At 43.9% G+C, this 23052-nt stretch overlaps 1 protein-coding gene and 1 long non-coding RNA gene across 19 annotated transcripts in view; one reads left to right on the top strand and one right to left on the bottom strand.

Annotated features, from left to right (window-relative positions):
- Positions 1 to 23052, bottom strand: part of CELF4 (CUGBP Elav-like family member 4) — a 692304-nt gene that overhangs the window by 334095 nt on the left and 335157 nt on the right. The window lies entirely within an intron of this gene.
- On the top strand, positions 9855 to 22992 carry LOC135290976 (uncharacterized). 4 transcript variants are annotated; one of them, XR_010353816.1, is made up of 5 exons: positions 9855 to 9984; positions 14554 to 14643; positions 18408 to 18563; positions 21564 to 21808; positions 22534 to 22992. It is a non-coding gene; the product is annotated as an uncharacterized LOC135290976 (long non-coding RNA). The 4 variants fall into 4 exon arrangements; XR_010353817.1 differs by lacking the exon at positions 21564 to 21808; XR_010353815.1 differs by lacking the exon at positions 21564 to 21808 and having other exon boundaries at positions 18408 to 19694.

Genomic DNA, 23052 nt, shown 5'->3' with positions numbered 1-23052 from the left:
TCTCCTACATAAAAACTGTGATTCTTCTGCCAATTCAACAGACATACCAAAAAAATAAGCCTGTGAGGAGATGAGTGATCAGATTTTCTTTAAATTAGGAACATACTAGAAAAAAAAATAAAAATTTCTCTGTGGTTCCTCTAAAGGCCCTTGAATATTTTCTCCTGCTAAACTGATTTTGTTAGGGTACAAAATGTTTGGACCTATCAGGTCCTTAAAGACTTGTTTCTTCTATTCTTGGATGGGCACTATGCTCAAGAATTAAGTATCAAACAAGACTTTTATTGCTCTTTTTTGCTCCCAGCACTTTGGTCTGATGAAAAATCTCATCGCTTATGCATGTGAAGCATATGTATGCATGTGTGAAGGTATGCATATGCATAAGTCTAGCATGTTTTAAATAATTTTATATGTGTGTGTGTGTATATATATATTTTTTTTTCTTTCTTTCTTTTTTTTTTTTTTTTAATTGGTGAAGAGCTAATACTCTTGTACCTGGTCTGGGTGTTGCTGTACTTCAGGCAGTGCACAGATAGAAAGTGATGTGACTTACGAACCTCAGCAAAAGAAGGTTTATTTTGAGGTATCATTCCTGAACAGCAAAAGGAGTTAATGTGTAGTGTAATTCTTCTGATCTCTTTAACAGACCAGAAGACAAACCTGTGCAATACCTTCCTTTCTGTCTTTAAAACAAAGGATAGATTTGCGAAGCAAGGCCCTGTACATCAGCTTAGTCCATGCAGCATCTTAACATTTGTCTGGGACAAGCAACATTAGGTATGGCAGACAGTAACAGTGCTCTCAAATGAGGGACAGATGGCTGTCCAACACTGACACTGCAGGTGTTCAAGACTTTTAATTCGGTTTCATTCAGTGGACCTTTTGCTCTGAAATCCCTTGCTACCGCTGTCAAACTTTTTCCAGAAGCAAGAAAGAGTGCGGGGACAATGTGATAGAATTACAGAAGGTGGTAGAGTCATCTGCTAATCCATTGGGGAAATTAGGCCATCAGAAAACAACCTGCTTCGCACACAGATCTCTGGGAAACAGGTGTGTGCACTGCCTGTGTGTAGGTGTGTGGGGTAGTGGTAGAAAGCTGTGGATGCAAGGGAGAGGAAGAGGACTAGCTAGTAAGATCTGGGTTGGAAGGTGACAGAAATGACAGCCAGATACTGATGGGGTATTACAGGGTATCTATAAGAGTAAGATATAATGTCTGCCAAAACCAGCCTCCTCTTGGTTTCATTTGAAAAGCTCAGATCAGAGAGGGACACAAGTTCTCTGGCACCACAGAGGCTCATCTGTCAATGTCCTTGTGGAAGTGGATGAGATGGAGAAGAATAGACTAAAGGCTCCTTTGTACTTTTCTTTCTTTGTCCATTCCTGCAAAGAGCACAGTGCTTGAAAGCTTTAAGCATTTAAAGTCACAGATGGAGATGTCCCTGTCAGCATAAGGCAGAGTCCTTGGTAACCCTACCTCTGGCCCTGGGAGTGGAAGGTGAACTGTATTACTTTTGTGCAGTGATGGTCTTTTCATTGTGATGGTCCTTCTGGGAATGCAAACCTGCCTGCAGCTGCATATTTCTGAAGACCCCTGTGACACTGAGGTACCCCTCAGCATGGCTGATGAAAGTTCAGGTATGGAGTCACCCCAAGCAGCCTTTTCTCTCAATTTTCTCTTGCCTATACAAACTTGTTCAAAGTTGGCCACTGCATAACTCCCACAGAGTTACTGAGAGCTGGAAAAGGACAGGGAGACTCTGCCTTTGCTGGCTACATCATTTACAAAAAAAACTTCCCGTGATCCCTGAAGACACGAAGCCTGTCTGCCTAGCAGTTTGTACTGTTAGTCATGAACTTATTTGAATTTTCTGGTGTGCAGTGAGTGGTGTGCTCCAGCATGTCCCCTCTTTCTGTGTAAGTGTGGTGCTCACAGCATCACATTGCAATTTATTCCTCTGTAGTAGCTACAGATCCAAATCACTGTATGCATCTACTCTGCTTGAGGAGAGGCAGAGGGAGGAATCATAAATGATATCTGGAAATTTTGATTATTTTTAAGGAGGAATCTCCAAATTGTTGTTCCCCCAACTTTTAGCGACAGAGATTTTTCAAAATATCAGGAAATAGCAAAAGAATTTCCAAAGCATCTTACTAAAGCCAAGTTTGTTTGGAAAGGTATTTTCCACTGAAAAAAAAATAATGCAAGTGCTTTCTTTTAACCATCCTTTGCACAGAGTTTACAATGACTTGCAAGTCCTAGATATCATGTATTCCATCTTTGATGAAATTATATAAATAAATGAGCATTTTTCTTTACATTCCCAAAGAGTGACTGTATTCCCTTATTCTGGCTTCTGGGGATGCTAAACTGTTGTGCTTCTCCAGGACAGACAATGCTGCAAGGATATATTCCTACACACACAACCAAAGTGCAGAATATCCTTCAAGAATTGTTCAGGGAAATTGCAAATAACATTTTGAAAAGTCATGTTCTTTACACTATATCTGAGCTAACCCATCAGCAAATTTGTCCATGATCTCTGCAACTTTTATTTTATTTATGGGATGAAAGGAGTCATGATTTGGTCAAATTTAAAAGTTCAGATGCTTTTTACTTTTCTACATTAGAAACAAACCTCCCAGGTCTCATCGCTTTTGTCTGTCTTTAGCTGAGGTGAACAGCCTGATTCAAATTTTTGTAAATATACTTCAGCTGGTCTCTGAGAGGTACTCCGCACTGCAGAGGAATGAGTCACGTTGTTGCTTTCACTTTTACACTGGGGATACTGCTCCTGCCAGATCTTGCCATTTACTTGGAAAACTAGTCAGCGTTCCTTTGATAGTCCAGATTGTCATCCTAGCCTTCCCTTTTCCCCCTTCCTCCAACCTCTGGGAGCTGCAGGACAGCATCTTTCTATTGTCCTGCAGAGATTGAACTCAGATGAGTGAAGTTGCCTGATCCCTGGAGAAGGAAGGAAGAAAAACAAACCCCCAGCAAAACAAAACCTGTTCCAATTCACACCCCAAACCTTGAATATTATCCCTGTACCATCAGACTCCTGTATTCTTTCTTGCCATGATTTTTTTTTGGTGGAGAGCTGCCTATCCAATCTGTGAGCACTGTTGGAACAGCCCAATTTTACAAGCATAAAGTATTATGATTGCATTGATTTCCATCATAAATCATATTTTCCATCCTCTGTCTCTCTTTCCTTGCACTGACTGAATTAAGCCTTGGTGTTTTCTTTAGCTGCTGCCAGAGCTGAGTCTTGAGATGATATTAGGGTAATGATGATAAATTTTAGCCTCAAGCCAAACCATTTCCACATTACAGATAATGTTTTTTTCCAAATAAGTTCTGTTATTGGAATCCAGGACCCACCACATCTGCAGGCTCAGAGGCTGCCTCAACACAGTCTCTTTGCTGTAATGGGTTTATAGATTTGAAAATTTGCTCTAAACAAATAAATGAGAGAAGAGAGGAAAAAAACCAAATGAAGGAATGGAGGAGAATCAACCAGAAGGAGGAGAAGGAGGGAAGAAGGTAAGAGGGAATAAAAGGGACAAAGGAAGAAGACAAGAATAAGGAAAAGAAGAAATAGAACCATAAGGGGAAAAGGAACTAGGGGGAATTATACACACAGCAAAGTGCTAGCCAGCGTGCCAATAGCTGTGTTTAGGAGAAGAGCTGGTCCCACAGACGGGCACAAGTGCCTTGCACCAGCACCAGGTACTGCAAGCCTGCAGTCCCAGAGCTGTGTGTTTCAGATTCCACCCCTTCTCACAAGACCATTCCCTGTCATCTCATTTTATCTCATCTCATCTCATTTCATCTCATCTCATTTCATCTCAGAAAGGTCTCAGACAAACTATTATAATATTCCTGCAGAATTTCAGCTGTCCCCACAATGGACCAGCTGAACTAAGCCTGACCCAATATTAGTATCTCTACTAAGGCTTCAGTCTCAGGTGGTGTCCTACTGGAATAAATGATCCTCATTTTTTGAAGCTACTACTAAGCAGGTCACCTTCCCACTTTTGTCTGAGGCGAATTCAGTCTGTGTAATCAGGCCTGAAGGAGAGTGTCCCAAGCTCTGGAGAGTATAGATTCTAGGCACAGTGACCTTCAGGAGAGAAGCTGAGGGAGGCCAAACCCATTACTTGCTTGTTCTTCAGCTGCTGTAAAGGCAGGCAGTTCACCATTTCACTGTGGTGTCCTTCGGGGAAGCGCTGTATAACCCCGTATCCTGTGTCCCTCACTAGTGCTCTGTCCCTGATTTGGAGCAAAGATCAATAAATCTTGTGCCCCCTCTGTTGCTTGCAAGCACATAAGGGCCTCTCTGCTCTTGTCCTCCCATTAACCTGCTGGAGAGTTTTTGTTTATTACTCTACTGAGTGAATGAAGTCCCCCACAGAGGAGCCCAGGCAGAGATGTCTGCTTCAGCAGCAGGTGGCCCCTGGAAATCATTCTGGCTCAAAGCAGTGCAGAAGTTCTGAGGGGTGCTGGTTTGGGAAATCACCTACACACAGAGACATTCCAGTGGAAAAAAAGCACACCTTGGTTCCTTACTCTGTTTTTCTCATGGCTTGCCCTGATATGTGAGACTTTCTGAAGGAGCGGCTTAACACCTGCCAGCAATTGCACATGCAGGCAAACAACAGCTTCAGATTCTCCATTCACCTTGAGCTGTAAAATTGCACCTTGCTAGCTTACACTGTGATGGTGGGATTCATCTGAAAGCAAGCAGGTATCTTCATGTCCCAGGTTCCAGAAAAGCAGAGGGATAACTAATGACCTGATTCATGTTTTTTCCTCCAGAGCTCAGCTCTTCTTGTTCTTCTTAGCCCTAAGTCAGAAGCCCTCACTGCAACAAGCCTGGGCAGTGTTGAAATACAACCTGATGCAGATGGTAGGGGCCAGCTCTGATTCTGACCAACATATTTACAGCCAGAAGAAGGAAAAAAAAATGGACCTGCAGATAGGTAGGCAGGTGGCAGGCAGTTTATTTCGCTGGCAGTGCTGAAGTGCCTACTTCACGGGATGCTAAATGCAGTAAGTGGGGACAAGAACAAATTTAAGAGGGAAGAAGAAGGCAGTGAAGCAGTCAGTGCTCTTCGGGGTATGAAGGGAACATCCTGCACTTCCAGAGGAATCTCAAAAATAAAATCACCCTCAGGATGTTGCCTTTTCAGGGTCCATGTCTTTATTATTCATATCAGTCCCTAAAGAGGTGCTTTCTCTTAGGACATGAGTCATCTGGGAAACCCAGCATCCCTGCTGCAAGTGTGGGTTTGCAAAGACAGTGTGTCCTGTGCTAAGAGTGCCAAAAGATATGTCCTTAAAATTGGGCTAAAGCATTCTACTTGCTCACCTTGTTTGGGTGAACCATACTGTGATCAGTTCCACTTCACCAGGCTAACTGCTGATCCTGCCACAAGCCCACCATGAAAATGTACCCGGTACCCTGCTGCTGCAGCCAGACCCACCCAAAGCTTGTCCTGTCCTCTGCAACTCTCAAGGCTGACTGCTAAAAAAGGTAGTGTTGAGTAACCAAATTGGACCTCTGTCCTGATCCTGTACTCCTATTCCTAAGTTCAATGTTCTCTGAGAACACAGCAGGATACCAACACATGGGGCAGGGCTCAGAAATACATTTTCCTCTCTATAGTTCTTATACCACAGTGGAAGAATTCAGTGAAGGCTTTACATGTGTTGCTTCACCCATGGATTGCCTCTCTTTTCACTGTGCTCATTGCAGAAAAGGAGGGACCATAACAGAAATGTGGAATTTCTGTGCAGTAATGCACAGCTTACAATGCAGGACTCGTTTCAGTGAATGGATTGACCGCAGGGGAGGTCAGCAAGGTGGGCAATGACAGCTGATGCTGTAGCTGTGCAAACTGAAGCAGACATAAAGGCAAGCAACACATAGGCTAAAAGAATAAAACTGTGCACCTGCAGGTACCAGGACCAGCACCCTAAGACAAGCAAGAAGAATGTGGAGCAAAATTTCCAGAAGCTTCATGCCCCAAGAAAGACTCTTACGCAGTTCTTCCTCCTCTAACTACAAAAATTGGCCAGAAATAATGGTACCATTATTTCTGCAGTAGCAAAGACAGGAGTTTGATTGCCATTACTAGGACCTCATGGACAAAGTACATAAGAGGACAAAATCACTCTCACATTTACTAACAACCAGTATTGCTGCTGGCCACGGGAGAAGGCTTAGACAAAGCACAGAGAGCTGCCCCATCTTCCACCTTGTAAGGAACATTTAAAAGCCAGTGCAATGGAGTATTTATAGCTACTGTGGCTGCACCAGGTGGCTTCAGTCTGCTGGGCTGTGGTACTGGGTCTGGTTTGGAATGAAAAGAAATACTAAAATACAGTCAGACTATTTCATGGATGGTATCTTATTTTATTCCATTTGAACAGTGTTTTGGTTTATCTTGCATTTAATTTGAAGCATTGAGCAGGTTCCCAATAAACCCCATAGTAAGATCTACATGAGAAAAACACTTAAAAAAACCCCCCAACCCAGCAACAACAAAACCTTTTATTCTGCTGCTGCTGATAACAAGGCCTATTACTTCCCAGCCTGTGTTTGGTTTCAACACTGTATAATCTCTCAGTTGCAAACAAGAGACCAAGACAGCTCTGACTAGAGCTACCCTATAAACGATTCTGTCCTCAATGTTTGTTCTGACTGGAGAGGTGCCAAACTCTCTGCTCATGTGGTTAGGTACAGGTGGTGAATAGGCTTTTTGGCTGGTTCATGGGTAATTCACTGGTGGGTTGCTAAGGAAAGCCAGATTTGCACCCAATGAGAAAACAAAACTCTAAAAAACTTGTGTCCTATGGTTAATGTTTCAGTTCATCATACTTTATCCCTATCTAGACACAGCAGGGGATGTTCTCAACCTTGTAGGTTATTTTTTTTAACACCTAATCTGAGCAATAAAGATCCCATGAGGTTATATGGGCGTGTAGCATACAGGGAATCACACCTGTCCTTGGCCATTGCCTCTCCCAAGCTCTTGATAACATTTCTCCCTTGACCTGGCCCAAAGCTGACAAAGACTGACAGCAAACTGGAGCTTCTTGGCTGTCCAAAGTGAGGGAGAGCACCTCTGTTTAAACTGATGGGTTTGGACTGGCTGTGAATAAATTTAGTCTAGAAATTAAGAGGAGACAGAGACGTGGAAAAGCCTTCCAAACCAGAACAAAGAATGGGAGTGATCTGAACAAATGCAGATGCCTATAACAGAGCCAGGCCCCTTCTATTCAATGGAGAGAATGAAGCATCGCTTATGAATCATCTCACCCTAATGAGGCATCCAAAATAGACCAGATGAATCACAGTCCAGAAACACCTATTTTTCTCCCGTGCTGTGAGAGCCCAAGGTAACTGGTACAGAGACATTTACACTGTAGGTGGTTAAAGTTAGGTGAGATGAATTAAAAAAAAAAAAGTAAAGAAGAAATAATCAACAGCAAATCCCTTAGAGTTTTTAGGTGCAGCAGAACACTTTCACAAAGGTTATCTGACACAAAAGAATATAATTGAATGAGATGATGCAAGGAGTCCACTGCAGGTCAAATGCGTCAACTCTTGCAACAATCTGTTAATAAAAAACTACCTTGATGCAAACTGCTTACAACTCCTGCTATAAAAATGCAGATACTTTCCTTTGAAACAAAAACAGAAGGTCTCTGTTTATATTGGTGTAGTGAAGAACTGAATCTTCCCTGTTAATTTGAATTTAAAACCTAAAGATGACAACATTTTTCTTCTGTCTTAATTAATCTATTTTTATCCAATATTCCTGTATTGAACAGAGGTGAGGCAAGGGTTTTGTTTAAATAAGCAAGAAGCAGACACTCAGTCAAGAGTGACGGTTCTCTTTATACTCTTTTCCTCTAATTTGTCTCAAATATCACCTTCTAAAACTCCTTTCCCCTTGAATAAAACCAAGTTTCCACATGGTGGCTCCTGCTACCATTGCTGCCTCAAATCTCATAAAAAACCCACTATTGCTTATGAGAGGCTTCACTTGCCAAAACTAATGGGAAACAGTGGTAGGTGATGCAGAGCAAAGATGAAGAAGCTTCTGTGTTCTGCGTGGCTCTTTTTAGCAAAACCACAGTGACTGTTTTTACAAAAAACCACCAGGACCTCTGGTACACTTTGGATCCAAAATGCAGACAGCAATGGATCCCAGCAGAGGATCCCAGCACAGGTACCAGTTAGCTGAGTTATAAAGGGAGCCAGCACACATGGTCCCAAAGATGTTGGCACCTTCTCCCACCTAGAATGAAGTCCTGCTTTCCTGCTTTTGTCAGGAGCTGTCAGAATTAAATCCCGCTTATGACAGTAGTGGGGTGGATTTTTTTGGTTCTGGTTTTATTTGTTTGTTTGTTGCTGTTGTTGAATTTTTTTGGGTGAGGCAGCATCTCAGATCTGGCCTGTGTATTCTGCTCTTGGTGTCTCTGTGTTGCGCCTGACTCTGGTTCTGAAGGGTGAATTTTTCAAACAGCTTGTGGATTGTATTTTTGGGGAATCTTTACCTCAGTTCAAAAAACACCACAATCACACATGGAGGACCCCTAGGACAAACATCCCAAGCACTCTAAGCTTGCACCTACAGCTGAGTGATTTTGTTCAGAGTTTGGAATGATCACTAGGGTGAGCAGATCCAGAAACCAACAACAGGGTGATGTAATTTCTTGCTGTGTTCATTTCCCTACTCATATTTTTCCTCACTCTGCTGTATATCTAGTTTGACAAAGGAATCTCTGTGTACTGCATGGCTTGTCCAGCATTTCAGATCTCCTGCAAATTCCCCCACACCCCTCTCAGATTTCACAATAGTGACCAGCATGCTCGGAGCATGGTTCCTTTGTGACTCCACCTGTTCTGAAAGGCCCACGCTACCATCAGCCATACCACAAATGAGATCATTCAAACACCAGGTTTTCATAGGAAATGGGATCTCTTTACACTTCCATCAAAGTAAGGACCTGAATTATCTGAGCTTGGCCTTCTACTAAATAATAATAATAATATATTTTTAACATATCACCTGGTACTCCAAAATATGTGAAAACTGTTTAGAAGGAGTCTGCCAAGGTTTACTGGATGCAGGTGGCTTCAGAGTATCAATTGGGTCCATTCAAAATTTAGATTATAATATCACCCATAGCCATTCACGCCCCTGACATATGGGTAGATGCTCATAAATTGCTCCTTTTGGTTCTCTCTTTCCTTTTTTTCCCTGCCCATCCCTCTTTTTACAAGGTAATCACCTAATTTGGGGAAAACGTAACAGAAAAACAGGCTTCATGACTGAAGAAGCCACAAGATGGCATTATAGAGCAATTAAACGAGAAACCTGTACTGGAATCTGCTTTCCCCCTGCCTGCGCAGGAAGGATGAGGAGCTGGGAGCAGTGCTGGTTGTAAGAGGGGACAGGTGTTTCGAGCAGCCTCCAACACAGCCACTATCCCTTCTGCTGACGGTCTCACCTGGTTAACTCTTATTAACATTTCCAAGATTTCAAATGAAAGCCCTTCAGGAAGCAAAGGAGAGCACATGCCTCGTCAGCTAGCCTTTGCTACTGTTGTTTTCCTATTAGTGCACTGGGTTTTTTTAGCTTATTCTCCCCCTTACTCACAGGTGTATGTGCTCATGCTTGTGCTGTTCTTTTTGGGGTGCGTGTGGCAGATCAACCTGCTGTCCCCTGACTCTGTGGGAGTGACATAAGAGTGGGTTAAAGGTGTAAGTGTGTGAAGAGAGAGGTTGTGGGCCTGATGGACTGAAGGAACAGGGAAGCAAGGCTGTTGTGTGTGCCCTGCGACCCGTCACACCTGCACCCAGAGGTCACCACACGAGTGCAGGCTGCAGTGCTGGGGTTGTTCTCCGGCCTCCTCTCTGTGAAACAGCAAGAAATTCCAGTGGGAAGTGATGCTGGGGAATGGTGGTAGGTGCAGGGTGTACTATTTTTGTTGTGCCAAGCTCTGTAGCTACCATGGTGAGCCTCTCTGGTGGCTGCAGGGCCTGGGGTGGGGTGTTGACCATTCAGGCAAACTGTGGCTGTGAGGCCACCCTGGACACAGCCGTGCTGGCCAGGCTCTGCCATGCAGCAGGCAGCATGTGTGCAGCAGCACCCAGTGCTCCGTGTCTCTGTGGAGCCCGTGATTTACGCGTGCATGGACACGGTGGAGGGCACATACAGCTGGTTTTGGGCAGTCACTGCCCACTGCAGCAGTGAGGAGGGGGAACTGGTGACATTTGGCCTGATCCTGCAGCACTTGTCAGTGGTGAGGGGCAAAAACAGGGATGAAAAGAAATCAAACCCCTTTGCTGACTTTTCTTGCAGCTCAGCTGAGAGTGCAGCACCTGCACAAACAGCTGCTTGCCAATACCTGACACACACTAGCTTTTTTTTGTAAATAATATAAAGTCCCCTTTATTTCTCATTGTGCATTGTTAGGGGCCAGGTCACTGAATGTGTTAGGGCTGATTCCTCAGAGTATCCTGCAAATGAGACAGACCTCAGGCTGCACATGCTTGAGAAATCAGCTATTCAAAATAAAAGCCAGGATCGACAGACCACTCCAGTGTTTTCTTTCTTTTTCTTATGGTCAGTGAGGGCAGGTACTTGGTGGCAGCTGGTGAACAAAGAGATGCAGTGGTACAAATATTGCCGTTTTACAAGAAGTACTATTTGAAAGATAGTGTAAATAAACTGTTTTCCTTTTTCTTAGAAGTCATCTTAGTATTGCTATTTCTATTTTTTCTACTACTATGTTTATAATTGTTACTATTATTAAATTACTTTGTAGTCCAATTGGCTAAGGGAATCTTAGATTTTTCCTTTTTTTTTTTCTTTTTTTTTTTTTCCAGGCTATAAAGAGCTAATAAGTTGCCGCACTGGGGCTCCAAGGAATTGATGAAAGATTATTCCCTTATGGATTACTCTCTCAGTGCTTTGTCCAGCTTAATTTTAATATTACTCATCATTGTTTCATATTTGCATTGTGCTCCAGTCAGGGTTCATTTCAGCTCTGCCTTTCCTTAAACATAAAGCTCCCAAAAGCCTAAAGACAGAAAAGTGCTCAGGGGTGAGGCTTTTGGTGTACTGAGATACTATTTTTCATTGCAATCCATGCCACAGCATTGTCCCTTTTGTGGCTGAACCCCTCTGTTTTGGAGTGCACCTCCACAGAGGGGCTGCTCCTGGGTTTCAAATCCTTGCCTGGGTAAAGCCAGTCCCTGTTCCCTACCAAGCTGCTCCCTTGAGATTCTGCTACCTTCATATAAACCTGTTTTGGTGCTTATAAGACACAAAGATGATTCAACCTGTCAGTCCAGTAGAAAGCTAACACCTCTTTTTAGTTTTTTCCCCCCACTGGTCCTGGTAATTTCTGTCAGTTCAGTGAGTGCATTTTGTCCAGATGGGAGAGATAGAGTGGAACTAGCTTCCAAGAGTTTTGTTTCTGAAAAGGTTAATGAGGATAGGTGTCCAAGGTTGAGTCCTCAGAGTGTGTCTATGTCCCATTAAGGGAAAGAGAGAGATCTCCTGCCATGGGCACAAGAACACAAGGGCAGCAGAGAGTTAACATAGGATGGACAAGGGCAAACCAATATTCAAATGTGGAGAAAACATACTGCAGGACAGTAGAAAATAAACCTACAATGCAAAGAGCCACAGGGAACTACTGCAAATAGAGTGAGTTGTTTACTTGGTGACACCCTCATCCCAAAAGTGGGAGGATCCAGGTTCCTATGTGGAATCCCTGTGCTGCTACTGCTATGGCTAGAGTATTGCTACTGCTGCTGCAAAACACAGATGTGATGTAGAGAAACAGAGCAAAAGGGAGCTGTCTGGGGAGCCGAGGTTCCAGTGAAATGATTCCTCGGCATAACTAAAAGAGGAAGGCATCTCTAGCTCTAAGAGCCCAATATCCCAGTTATTCATGTGATACGAAGAGACAGCTCTGCACAACGCCTTAGAGGAGAAATCCCCTCCCAGGAACACTCTGAGGTCCTGATTTAGCACAGACTTAAAAATGCATTTGAGTCTCACTATCTGGAGTGACGCTCGCTTGTGTGCGTACGCCATGGCTTTCAGAGGCTGCACCAGAGCACAGCGTACCCGAGGAGAGAGCAGACGTAGGCACAACACAATTATTGAGGCTGCAGATGCAGGCTGCCTGAGAGCCTTCCCTTTAGTCACTATCCCTTTGCTACACATGACGTGGGGAGACCTTTCTGGTAGGGTATCATCTGCTTCAGGCTGAAAGAGCCTAGACATTAACAAGGATGAGATGATCACCCTCATACAGGACATTTCTTCTGAGTCTCTTCCTTGGCTCTATTCTTGGGAAAATTCCTTTCCACTAGGCTATCAGCTACACTGTTGAACCCTCTGCCTCCTAATACTGTGAAATTGGTGAAAAAAGACAGAAAGAATATATATATAGCCAAAGAAAGGGGAGTGACAGGAGTATATCTCCACAGCTCAGAGATTAGAGAGCACACCTTTGAGTGGGAAAGTTAATGCATTTGCCTTTTATCCAATGCTGATTTCATGCAAAATACATTCAGAGATTTATTTTTTTAAAGAAGAGTGAAAGAGAGGTTGGTCTATTCTTCAAGAACCTATGTATATGGTTGCAAACTAAGGGAGAAATGTTTTATGAAATTATTATAGAGGCCAGTATGATTAGACAGACGGAGAAAGACAGAACGAGACAGAAAGGCAGAAATATAAAAGAAAAAGCCAGGAAGCTTGCTAGCTCTTAGGAAAGCTGAGTATTATGAGAAATTATTGTGTAAAGTAGTAGTTGTGTAGAACAATAGATTAGGGAGAAAGAACCCTTAGCCTGTCACTGGGAAGGAAAAGCAGCTCAAGTTCAGGATGCAGCGATGCATCTAAAGGATGCTTGAGTGGGTTAATAATGTCACAGTGACATAATCAAATTAGTAATGCAATCTTGGCGATGTGGTCTAGTCTATCAAGGCATTTACCTGGTTGCATTGTTCAAAACAATACCATTCTAGGGCAGAGGAGTCCAGATGTCCTGCCCATCCTACGTGGGCACACGCCATCCCCTCTTACGTAAGCCCTCACTACAGGGAGAGGGGAGTTAATGGGGCAGAAATCGCCGCCCAGCTCTCTCCTCTCTCCCTGCCTCCAAGCCCTGTGCCCTGGATGCCAGCTTCCAGCAGCCTTGCTGGGGCAGAGGTTCAGGGCCTTGCTGACACAGCAGCATGATGCCTTCCCTGAGATAGCACTGCAAAATGGGGCTGGCAGCAGGGAAGTGGCACCAGCCTCTCCAGACATGGGAAAAGCCAAGGTGAGGGGGATGTGTGTCCCTGGAGTCCCTGCTAGAAGAAAAATATCTACTTAGGAAAAGATTAGAAGTATTATAAAATGCATCCTCCCTTCTGATTCGTAGCAAGCAGCACAGCATCACTAAAGCTGCTCTCCCCCTCTTTTCTTTCCCCATCATCTTCCAGGATTCTCTGACTAGAAACTGCTGTGTGGCTTTCAGCATAAAAGCAAGGTAGCCTGATGGATCTAAGATGAATCTAACTAGTCAGAGCAATGAGATAGGAATAAGGGGATAAGGACTGATCTTAAATGGTGTGTCACATTCACGACACCCAAAAGATGAAGCAGAAGAAAAGGTCTAGGGACGAATGGGAGGGATGAATTAATTTCATAAGAATGGGTATGTCCAGGCTATAAATTTGTACAGGGAAGGGAGAAGGAAAGACAGATCTTAAAAGGACAGTGATTGTATTTTACAGTTTCAAAGAACTCATTTGGGCTACTGCTTTATGAGAAGAAATTCCCGTGTTTCACTTTGTCAGACTGAGGTTGAAATGTGTTTATATTTACATAGAGGTGTTTCATTTAAATACATATTTGTGGTGTATATATGTATGTACAGGTATATGGAAAAAAGAGAATCAATAGGTGTGAGGGTCTTTTCTTCAAATTTCCACAAACTAGAAAGTACCATAAAGGCCACTGATATCTGGGAGAGAAAAGGCTGGACCCAGCCCCCTCCATCTGCTCTTCTCTTCCAGGGCAGCAGGAGGAAAAGCAAAGAAATGCAATTCTCCCTGTTCCACTTCAGTGAGGAAGAAGCAGCACAAAAGAGTCCCTGTGTCTGTCAGCAGGATTCAGAGCTGGGCACGGGGCTCTTGGAGAAGGAAATAGAAAATAAAATCAAATGAGGCTTAATCCGAAAAGCAAACGTTTGCTGGGACAAAGCCACCATAGGGATTGTCATTTCACAAATTGTATTAATCTGGGCAAATAGTGCTTCAGAAACAGTAACCGTGGTGTTTATGTTTAGTTCCCCTTCCTGACCTTATCTTGCCTCCCTTGCTCTCCCTTAATATGGGCCAAACCCTTATCACTTTGCACCAAAGGCCTCTTCCTCAACAGGGCAATCATGCAAACCTGGAATTTGTGCATGAATCCGATAAGGAAAAGCAATGACTGATGTGAATTTTTTTTCCCTTTAACAAGTAGGGGTAGAGATTAGTGTCAGAAGATGACAAAATGAGGCACCCATATACCTATGGAGCAGTTCCTGCAGTTTGTAGAGGCCGTGTGTTGGTAAGTAGGATTGTGTTATCACACATTCAAGGTCCAAATAAATATGCAAGGCTAAGCAGGTAGATGGAAGCTTGGAAAACTAGACCGTACGTAAGTGAAACACTGTAAGCAGGAAAGAGCAAGGAAATAATTATAACCAGGCTTGCAACACTTCCTACGCTCCTTTTTGGTCCAGCCAACACATTGGCCACCTGTTTGCCTTGCAAGATGCTTTGCTATAGCTGTAGTCTTTCATTTCAGAAGGAAAATGAGAGGACAGTTTTTAGATTTTTTTTTTCTGGAAGCTGATGGAATCTGTCTCAGTTTGCCTGGCTTGTTATCTCTCCTTTGGCATCTGGACACTTACAAATCCAAGTTTCTCTATATGGCTTTTACCATAAGGAAAAAGATATGGGAATTTCAGTTCTATGGGTGGAGACAGCACAGAAACAATGAAAGAAAATCAACATTTTTCCCTAATAAACAGTCACTCAAAATGGTGCTGAGAAAAGAACTTTTTGTCTTGTTATGACAAAAAAATCTACCAGACCTGCTAATGCTTTGGGGAGGTGGGGACAATTTTTTCTTAATTTCGAAGCCACTAAATATCATGGTTTCAACTCGATCTCTAAAGCTATTGAGTTCATGTTCTGAATAAGAGAAGCAGTGAACCAAAAGAGCAGAGAGTGTGTGGGGGAAGGAGGTAAAAGAATAAAAATCAACACAGTGAAAAATCAGGCAGAGTGAAAAATATATTGAAACTGTGAAAAAAAAAAAAAAAAAAAAAGCTCCAGAAGTGTGGAAAGAGCAAAAAGTTACAGCACAGAAAAAAGCTACCAACTATGTCTACCCAACAGTTCCCCCTAATCTTATCTGTCATGCTAATTACCAGATTTAGGTGCTTGTACCAGAGATGAGGATGTGTGTGAATTGTGAGCTCATGTGCAGGGCTTCTGACAACTCACACACACAACCCGCTGATTTCTCCCCTTTAGCTAGAGTAAAGATTTCTTTCTTTCTTTTTTTCTTTTTTTTTTTTTTTCTCCTTCAATTGAATCACCATCAGAATGAGCTGAATTACAGGAAAGACAAGGTTAGGCAGCTTTTGAGAAATCCAATAAAAAAATCCAAAGGAATCCCCAAACCCCAGAACTGCAGGAAATGTGCTAGTTCCTGTGTATTACATGGTTTCCTTCCCAACATATTAATGTCCAATACCCAGAAATATGCAATGGCATGTGCTGCTTTACCTTTTCTTCCTAAGGATTTCACTCAGCCTGCAGTTCTGTACAGTCTTCTGCACCCCTCTGGAGCTGCACCGAGTTTTGCACCAGGTTTACCCCCTCTGCACCCCAGTAATTACTAGTTTTGTTTAAATTGTGCTTTAGGATGTAAATGGAGCTTAAGCCAGGGAAGGTGTGCAGAGGGCAGCTGATGCTGGTTTAGTAATGCTGTGAGGTAGCATCAGCTCGAGTGACAACTACTCATTAGCAGCTAATCCAATCGCCCCTGCTAATCCAATCGACTGGAGGAGCTGGAGTCATTGTTTTCCAAGAGTGGTCATCTTGCTCTCTCAAAAATCCCAGGAAGTTAAGGGAGGATTTAAGGCACAAACTGCTGGCTGAGTCCACCTAGTAAGTTCACTCGCCACACCAGGGGATAGCTCCTGCAAAATGGCCTTGAGTCCTTGTGGCAAAACAGCAACAAGCCAAAAGTCAAGGTGCTCCATACAGTCTTTGTGAAATATCACAAACAAGCTTCTCACTGGCTCCCTCTGAGTGCTAGGGATTGGAGCCTGGCTGGGAGCAGGAGGACAATGAGATGGAAAGGGTTAACACACCGTTATCCCCTCCCCGGGGCCCCCACTCCAGCAAATTGCAATCCAGCCCTGAAAATTTTCAGCAGCCGCATCGATATCATTCCACTGTGCCTTCATTACCTCCTGATCTCTAAATAAGGGCCAGCTGGGCTCAGAAAACATTATGTGGTGCTGTTACGACTGACATAAACCACCAAAGTGGCATTTTGCAGATGAGAAGAACGAGCAAAAGCCCCGCAAAATCCTCTGCAGTTGGGTTTAAACGAGGGCTGTAACTTCTTACACATGTCCTGCTCCCAGTCTACAGGAAGAGGCTGATTAATCCTGCATGTGTTAGGCTGGAATATTGCATTACTGGAAGCAAAGAAACCCCTTAATCATATTGCTGGTTATGCCAGAGGTCTGTTTTCTCTCAAATGCATCACATTAAGAGCCTTCCCTGGGCTACAGCACCATCCCAGGCTATTTTTCAGGTTGCTGCACTACATATAGGCTTTTTCATTCTGGCTTTGTTTTAGGGGGTGGCTGGCTGTGTTGTGGTTGACCTTGAGGTAACCACAAGCAGTAAGGAAGTTTAGGAGAGAAGACAAAAATGGTATTTTATCACTTCCCATCTCCAAGAGAAATACAAAGAATCTGTGAAAAAGAGCCTTGCTCCTAGTCTTCCTTTACTGCTTGCTCCAAAAGCACAGGTATGGAAGAGCTAACACCACACATGGGATGGGAAGCAGTGATCTGTCCCTCTCCTCTTCCACTCTGCTTTTCCATGTGGACTTGAAGGAAGAATTTCATAGGGATAATTGCTGTCTGCACCTTCAGGCTCTTTTTGAGGGCATAGTTCAATCCTATCTTACAGGACATGCCCACAACCTCATTCTTTGCCAGTGTAAAGGCTGGTCATTAAGGAGATGAAAACAAACTCCCCAAGACCATACTCACTTGGGAGATCTGGAGCTTTGGGAATCTGTAACTCTTCCCTAGGGCCACTGTGGGATTGTACAGGGAAAGAAAGAAACTGTCTTGTTGACACAGTTCCTCCCTAGGAAGCCCAGGGGAGCACATGAGAAATACACACATCTTCTGGGGGGACACACAGTGCACCTGATCTTAGTACCCTCTCCCAAAACCATTGTGGAAAAGGCACTTCTCTGTGCCAAGGGAGAAAGGATTTGCTTCTGATACTACAGGAAAGATCTTGTTCTTTGTTTACATCACGGTAATTGAGATTCATGCACCTATGACTGGTCTCCTGTAAAAGCAGGATGTGCACACACCACCCCAAAAAATCCTGTCCTTTCCCAGCTAGATCAATTTCAGAGATCCAACAACCAAATTTAAAAAACAATAAAATAAAACAACAAAAACGTCTCCAGCATGGGAAGTCCTGGCAGCAGCTTCAACCATTACAAACACAGAGACAAGGTCTGTGACAATAAACGATGTCCTGCATGAAACTAAGCAGAAATATCTTTGGGGATGGCTGGTTTTCACACTCAACCCCAGGGAGGAGGAGGCGACAGAAGGAGAAGAGCCTCTGTTTGTACAAGCCACTTTGGACTTTCCCTTTGAACAGGGCACAGGGGCACTGAGTCTTACAGCCTTTTTAATAGGAGCATCTGCTCCTGTTCCCATCCCAGCTGGATGGCATCTATGAGTGTTTGCTGTTAGCGAATTGTGCCATGTGTCACTAGGAGGGGTGTATCCTGGGCAGGGAGCACTTGCACATCTTGGAGGCCTTTACACCATGGTAGCGGGTCCATTTGTTTGGCCTGGGCACTTGCTTGGGGGCAGCAGCTGCATTCGCCATCTACTCTGGAATTTCCAAATGGTCAAGCCCCCAGGGGTGGTTGTCATTAACAGGGTAATGTGTGCAAGCGAGGGTGTGGAGGGAGATGGCTTAATGGGTGACTTACATATTATCTTATTTTATTTTACTTTATTTTGTTTTATTTTATCTCTTCCACAGACATCTGGAAATGAGAGCTATCTCGCTCCCACAGACCCTCTGAACTCAGGCCATCTGTGGGACCATCTTTTCCTCCCCCTCAGTGATGACCTGCCCTGCAGGAGGTTGATGGTGATGGAGAGGGAATATAGGGAAAGTCACAGGGATGTCCACATGGTCAGTAGCAAATTTGCCAAAATGGGATTTATTTCTATTTCACAGGCTAGTTACACAGCCCTTTACACTTTAGTAGGTGTTCACAGGGACAGAAATGCCAAAACAACCCTATTTATTTGCACTGTGCTCTCCTTATTCCATCTATGCATTTTTTCTGCAGAAAAGTCTGCTAGCAATTTGTAAAATGCTCACAGTTATAGAGTGAGTGGAGGCAGATTAAGTAGTTCACCCTATCCTACCCCTTATAAAGGATTCAGAAGCCCCATGGAGACCTGCAGCAGTCTCCTCTGCCCATCAGCAGCAAATTTAACTGCCCCATCTGCCACCCCAGCCCTCCAACAGAACAGAAAGTGGGCCAGCCCTTACAGCTGAAGGACAGACCATACACGAACTACCATGTGCAGTGGCTGCTGCAGGGTTTAGTCCAAATGACTGGCAAGCAAGAGCAGCCCCAGCTATCATTCCCCAGATCTGAAGTAAGAGCTTGCACAGAATGGGGAAGAGCTTCCGCTTAGTAAAGAAACCTTTTCCTGAGAAAGCTTACTATGAGGTTTGTAAAAGGAGGCTGCATTGATTCAAGCTGGGTGTTAATAATAAATCTGGAGAGCTGCAGCAGCACTGGCTCCCCTCCACCCACCTTGGCGAACCCGGCTGAACCGAGCAGACGCACATACAAGACAAACTCTGTAGGCTGGATACACAACAAGGTACTGTTGTCCCATCTGTAGCAGTGTACATGCCAGTGGATATCAGCCTAACACAAGGCGAGGAGATACACAGGGAAGCAGTTGCTTTCCTTCTTCCTTCCCACCTTTTTTTTCTGCTCTGAGCTGGGAAGGAAGTCTGGAAGCCAGTGCCGTGTCCATGGGGCTCCCAATAGACTGGCTTTGTTACAGCAAACAGAAGAGGATGCTCAACATACGCTCTGTTTGTGCTGTGACACAGGGGCAGACGTTGTGGGACTGATGTAAGCACTACCTGGGATGCCAACACCCCAAATTGCCCACGGTGCCTCAGCAAACCGGGCTCCCACTGCTCCAACACCAGGAGTGTGCTCCTACAGCCACCAGCACCCATACCAGTGCCAACACCCCTGCAAGGGCCAGTGAGAAATTTGCTGGGCATGACCTGGTTAGTGTCTCGGAGGCCTAATTGGCATCCTCTGTGACCGGTCTGGCTCTGGCTGCCAGGAGAGAGTAAAGCGTCTCCTCCTTTCACAGATGGGCTGGGGGAAGGGGTGACCACCGCGTGTCTGCGTGTCGGTGTCAGGGGATGGCAACAAAGGATGTCAGGAACGTGGTGCTGCCAAGGGGCTTGCATATTTGGCTTATAACCTGATGAGTACAAGGCAGGTGGCAGAGTCTATGTCATGCCCTGTGGGGGGTGGAGAGGGAAGGGAAAGAGAGGAGGAAAAAATAGGATTGGTGCAGATGGGAAGTGCCAGCTCCTCTCGCTGGAACAGAGCTGTTCGACTGGGAAACTCAGCCAGAGAAACTTAAAAGGACCAGGACGGGAGAAAACTGAACTGGCCAGCATCAGCAAGTGCCTCCTGATCCTTTCCTCCAATCTACCTCATTGCTATTTTAAAAACCTCATTTTGATGGAAAATTAAATTAAAACCCCCACGATTAAAAAAAAAAAAAAAAGGAGAACAAGCTAAATCTCAGAGATTTTGAGTAAGTATGTGACATGGGTGTGTGTGAAGGAAGGAAGGGAGAAAGGGAGAGACAGAGATTAAAACAAAAAAAAAATACAACCTAGAAAAAACTTGGAACAAAACACACACGAGGTAATGCCAAAAACTTGAGAAGGAGAGTGGTTACACACTAATTTAATTCTCTAATCCCCCTACTCCTGTCACTGTTTACTCACTGATAAATGTGCAGTAGCTTCAGCAAGACAGCCACATTTGCAGAAACTGACAGCCTGACTCAGAGACTATTTACCTAAAGACCATGAATATTAAAACAGGTTTCCAAAAGGCCCCCGTCTTGAAGGAGAAGATTAGCATGGGGCCTCTTGCTGACAGACTCTTCCCTCTCCACCCCTCCTTCCCCCACTCCGTGATGCATCTCTTGTTCAAACACTCGAGAAGTATCACCTAGCTGAAGAACTGAAATATTGGAACAATGCCCTGGAGCTGTGCATTCGGCTTTAGCCTGACAGCAAAAACACCCATCCATCCAAGAGAAAAGTTGGGGTTAGATTTTTGGGGTGGATTTCATTTTTGTTTGTTTGTTTGTTTGTTTTGTGTATTTGGTTTTGGTTTTTTGTTCCTTTAAAATAACTGTTTGAAAACAAAAAAAACCCCATATCTTTTTTTTGCTATTTTCCCCCCTCCTTTTGGAAGGTGAGCTATGAGCACAGAGTCCTTTAATAGAATTAGAAAGGCAACAAAATTATATTCGAAAGTCATGATCCTTAAATGAGTTTGACTCTGTCTCCTATGATGGTACACAGAATTCAGCAGCAAGATAGAAAAGGAGTAAAGTAACACTAGAAAGGGCAGAGAAAAAGATGGCTTTAAAGATCAGAGGAAAAAGATAGTTTCTATAGGATGGGGAAGATGAAATGGTCTAGATACCCCAGCATGAATGACAAAACAGAGTGGAAATCAAATTGATTTATATATAAAAAAAAGAAATGTCAAATGGATTTTTAAACAGAAAGTCAAGATTGACTTACTTGTAATATTAAAAAAGTTAAACTATATTTGAAATAAAAGAATTATTGCTTGTTTATGCCATATATATTTTACTGGAGGAACTCTCTGCCACAGAACCTTCTGGGGAATAAAATTATAACTAGATTCAAGAAAACCTTAAGAAATCTTGGAAAATAGTGCAAAATTGCTTCTAAAGGCCGTGAATTGTTAGAATACTGTTAGAAGAAAGGCAAATTAGCCCTGTTCTACTAGGCAATGGAGCTGGAAGCACAATTTATTTACACTGACTTATATTTCTCTCTCTCGACTGTGTGTGAGGGACACTCCCTGTCCAGGGTGAAACACAGAGACAAGGATGTGCATGTATAGGCTGGCTGGGCATTGAGTGTGACTCCCACCCCCTGCTAACATGTCTCTGAGTGTCTGACACCCCCTGGGAAAGCAGGGAGACCACATCTCTCACAGCGGGTGACAACACTGCGCCGTGATGCACTTGTCCTGATACAGACAGTACTGCTTATCCCTGGAAACTAGTGAATGTCCTGGCTCTGGAGACAATGACATCCAGTCTCCCTCTCAGGTCAGTGAACTATTCAGACAGAATTAAGAGTTCATGATTTCCCAGCCTCTCAAGTGACTCTAAGGTCTCCTGATGTAGTTGCTCATCTGGCATGGAATGACACAGCCCTGTTGAAGTCAGTGGAATTATTCTGCTGGGGTTTTTGATCCCCACCTGAGGATCAGGTGTTTCACTGCAAGCCTTTGGGAGCACTACTGCCAACTGCATAATGGACAATGCTAGCACAAGGATGAGCATATTTGGCTTTGAGGGAAAAGGGCAGCCAGCATCCCTGGATACCTTCCTAAGTGCAACCAGACAGTCCATGCCTGAAAACTACTGCCAGTGAGGCTGCCCCTCAGCTTTGCCTTTAGCAAGTAAACAGACTTCAGTAGAGCAGTGCCAGAGGCTGCTTGGTCAGAAAGGCTTTGCAGACACCTTGTGACTGAGAGTGTGAAAGGGTTAAACCATGAGGCCACCTGGCACAGAGCCCTTCTCTGGCCAACATCAGGCTTCTGCCTCCACAGCAGTTCCAGAAACAACCACGGCCCCTTCAATATTCATGGTTCTCAGTTGCCATGAGGCTAAAATTACATCTACCCAAAGGAAGATGAAGCCTTCTTGTGAGCATACTGGAAGCTCCCCAAAGACGTGTTCAGAGGGGGTGGGGTGAGGCAGGAGACAAAGTGAATGGAAATCTTTGCTAACACAGATGGAAATCGTTGATGATTTTTTTTTTTTTTCAGGCTGGATTTGGTATCTTGTTTAAAAGAAGGGTTTAATTATAACCAGAGCTACTATAATGAACAGGCAAAGGTGGGATATTAGGAGAGCTTCCTGGAATTGGAAATGCAACATGAGAGTGCAGATGAAATGCAAGTCACTGAAGCTGCAGAATCTGGCCCCAGGACAGAGTGGCTCCTTCCGCTTGGCTTTAGAGCACCTGTCTCCAGAAAACCTCTTCCTATCACCTGCATTCACACCACTTTCTTTGGCAATCACAGGCTTTTAAGTAGAATCTTGGAAGCTGTATCATGACTCTAAGCATATACGTGCACAGGCAAATCAAGCCTACATTAAAAGGAAATTTTAGTCCATGCTCAAAGGTTAAATAAAAAATGCTATGAGGCTTAGAAGTGTTACTTGATGACCTCACAAGCAAACATTTTACTTTCTGGTCTACCTTAAACAAAAGAGGTTTTGGATGCCCTGTGGTTTTGTGTTTGCAAGAACCTTGGAGTGGGTTAATGTAGGGAGGCGTCACT

The sequence above is a fragment of the Passer domesticus genome, chromosome Z, assembly GCF_036417665.1.
Source record: "Passer domesticus isolate bPasDom1 chromosome Z, bPasDom1.hap1, whole genome shotgun sequence".
Lineage (NCBI taxonomy): Eukaryota > Metazoa > Chordata > Aves > Passeriformes > Passeridae > Passer > Passer domesticus.
The sequence above is the reverse complement of the archived record's forward strand: the minus strand, read 5'-3'. Positions and strand labels throughout refer to the sequence as shown.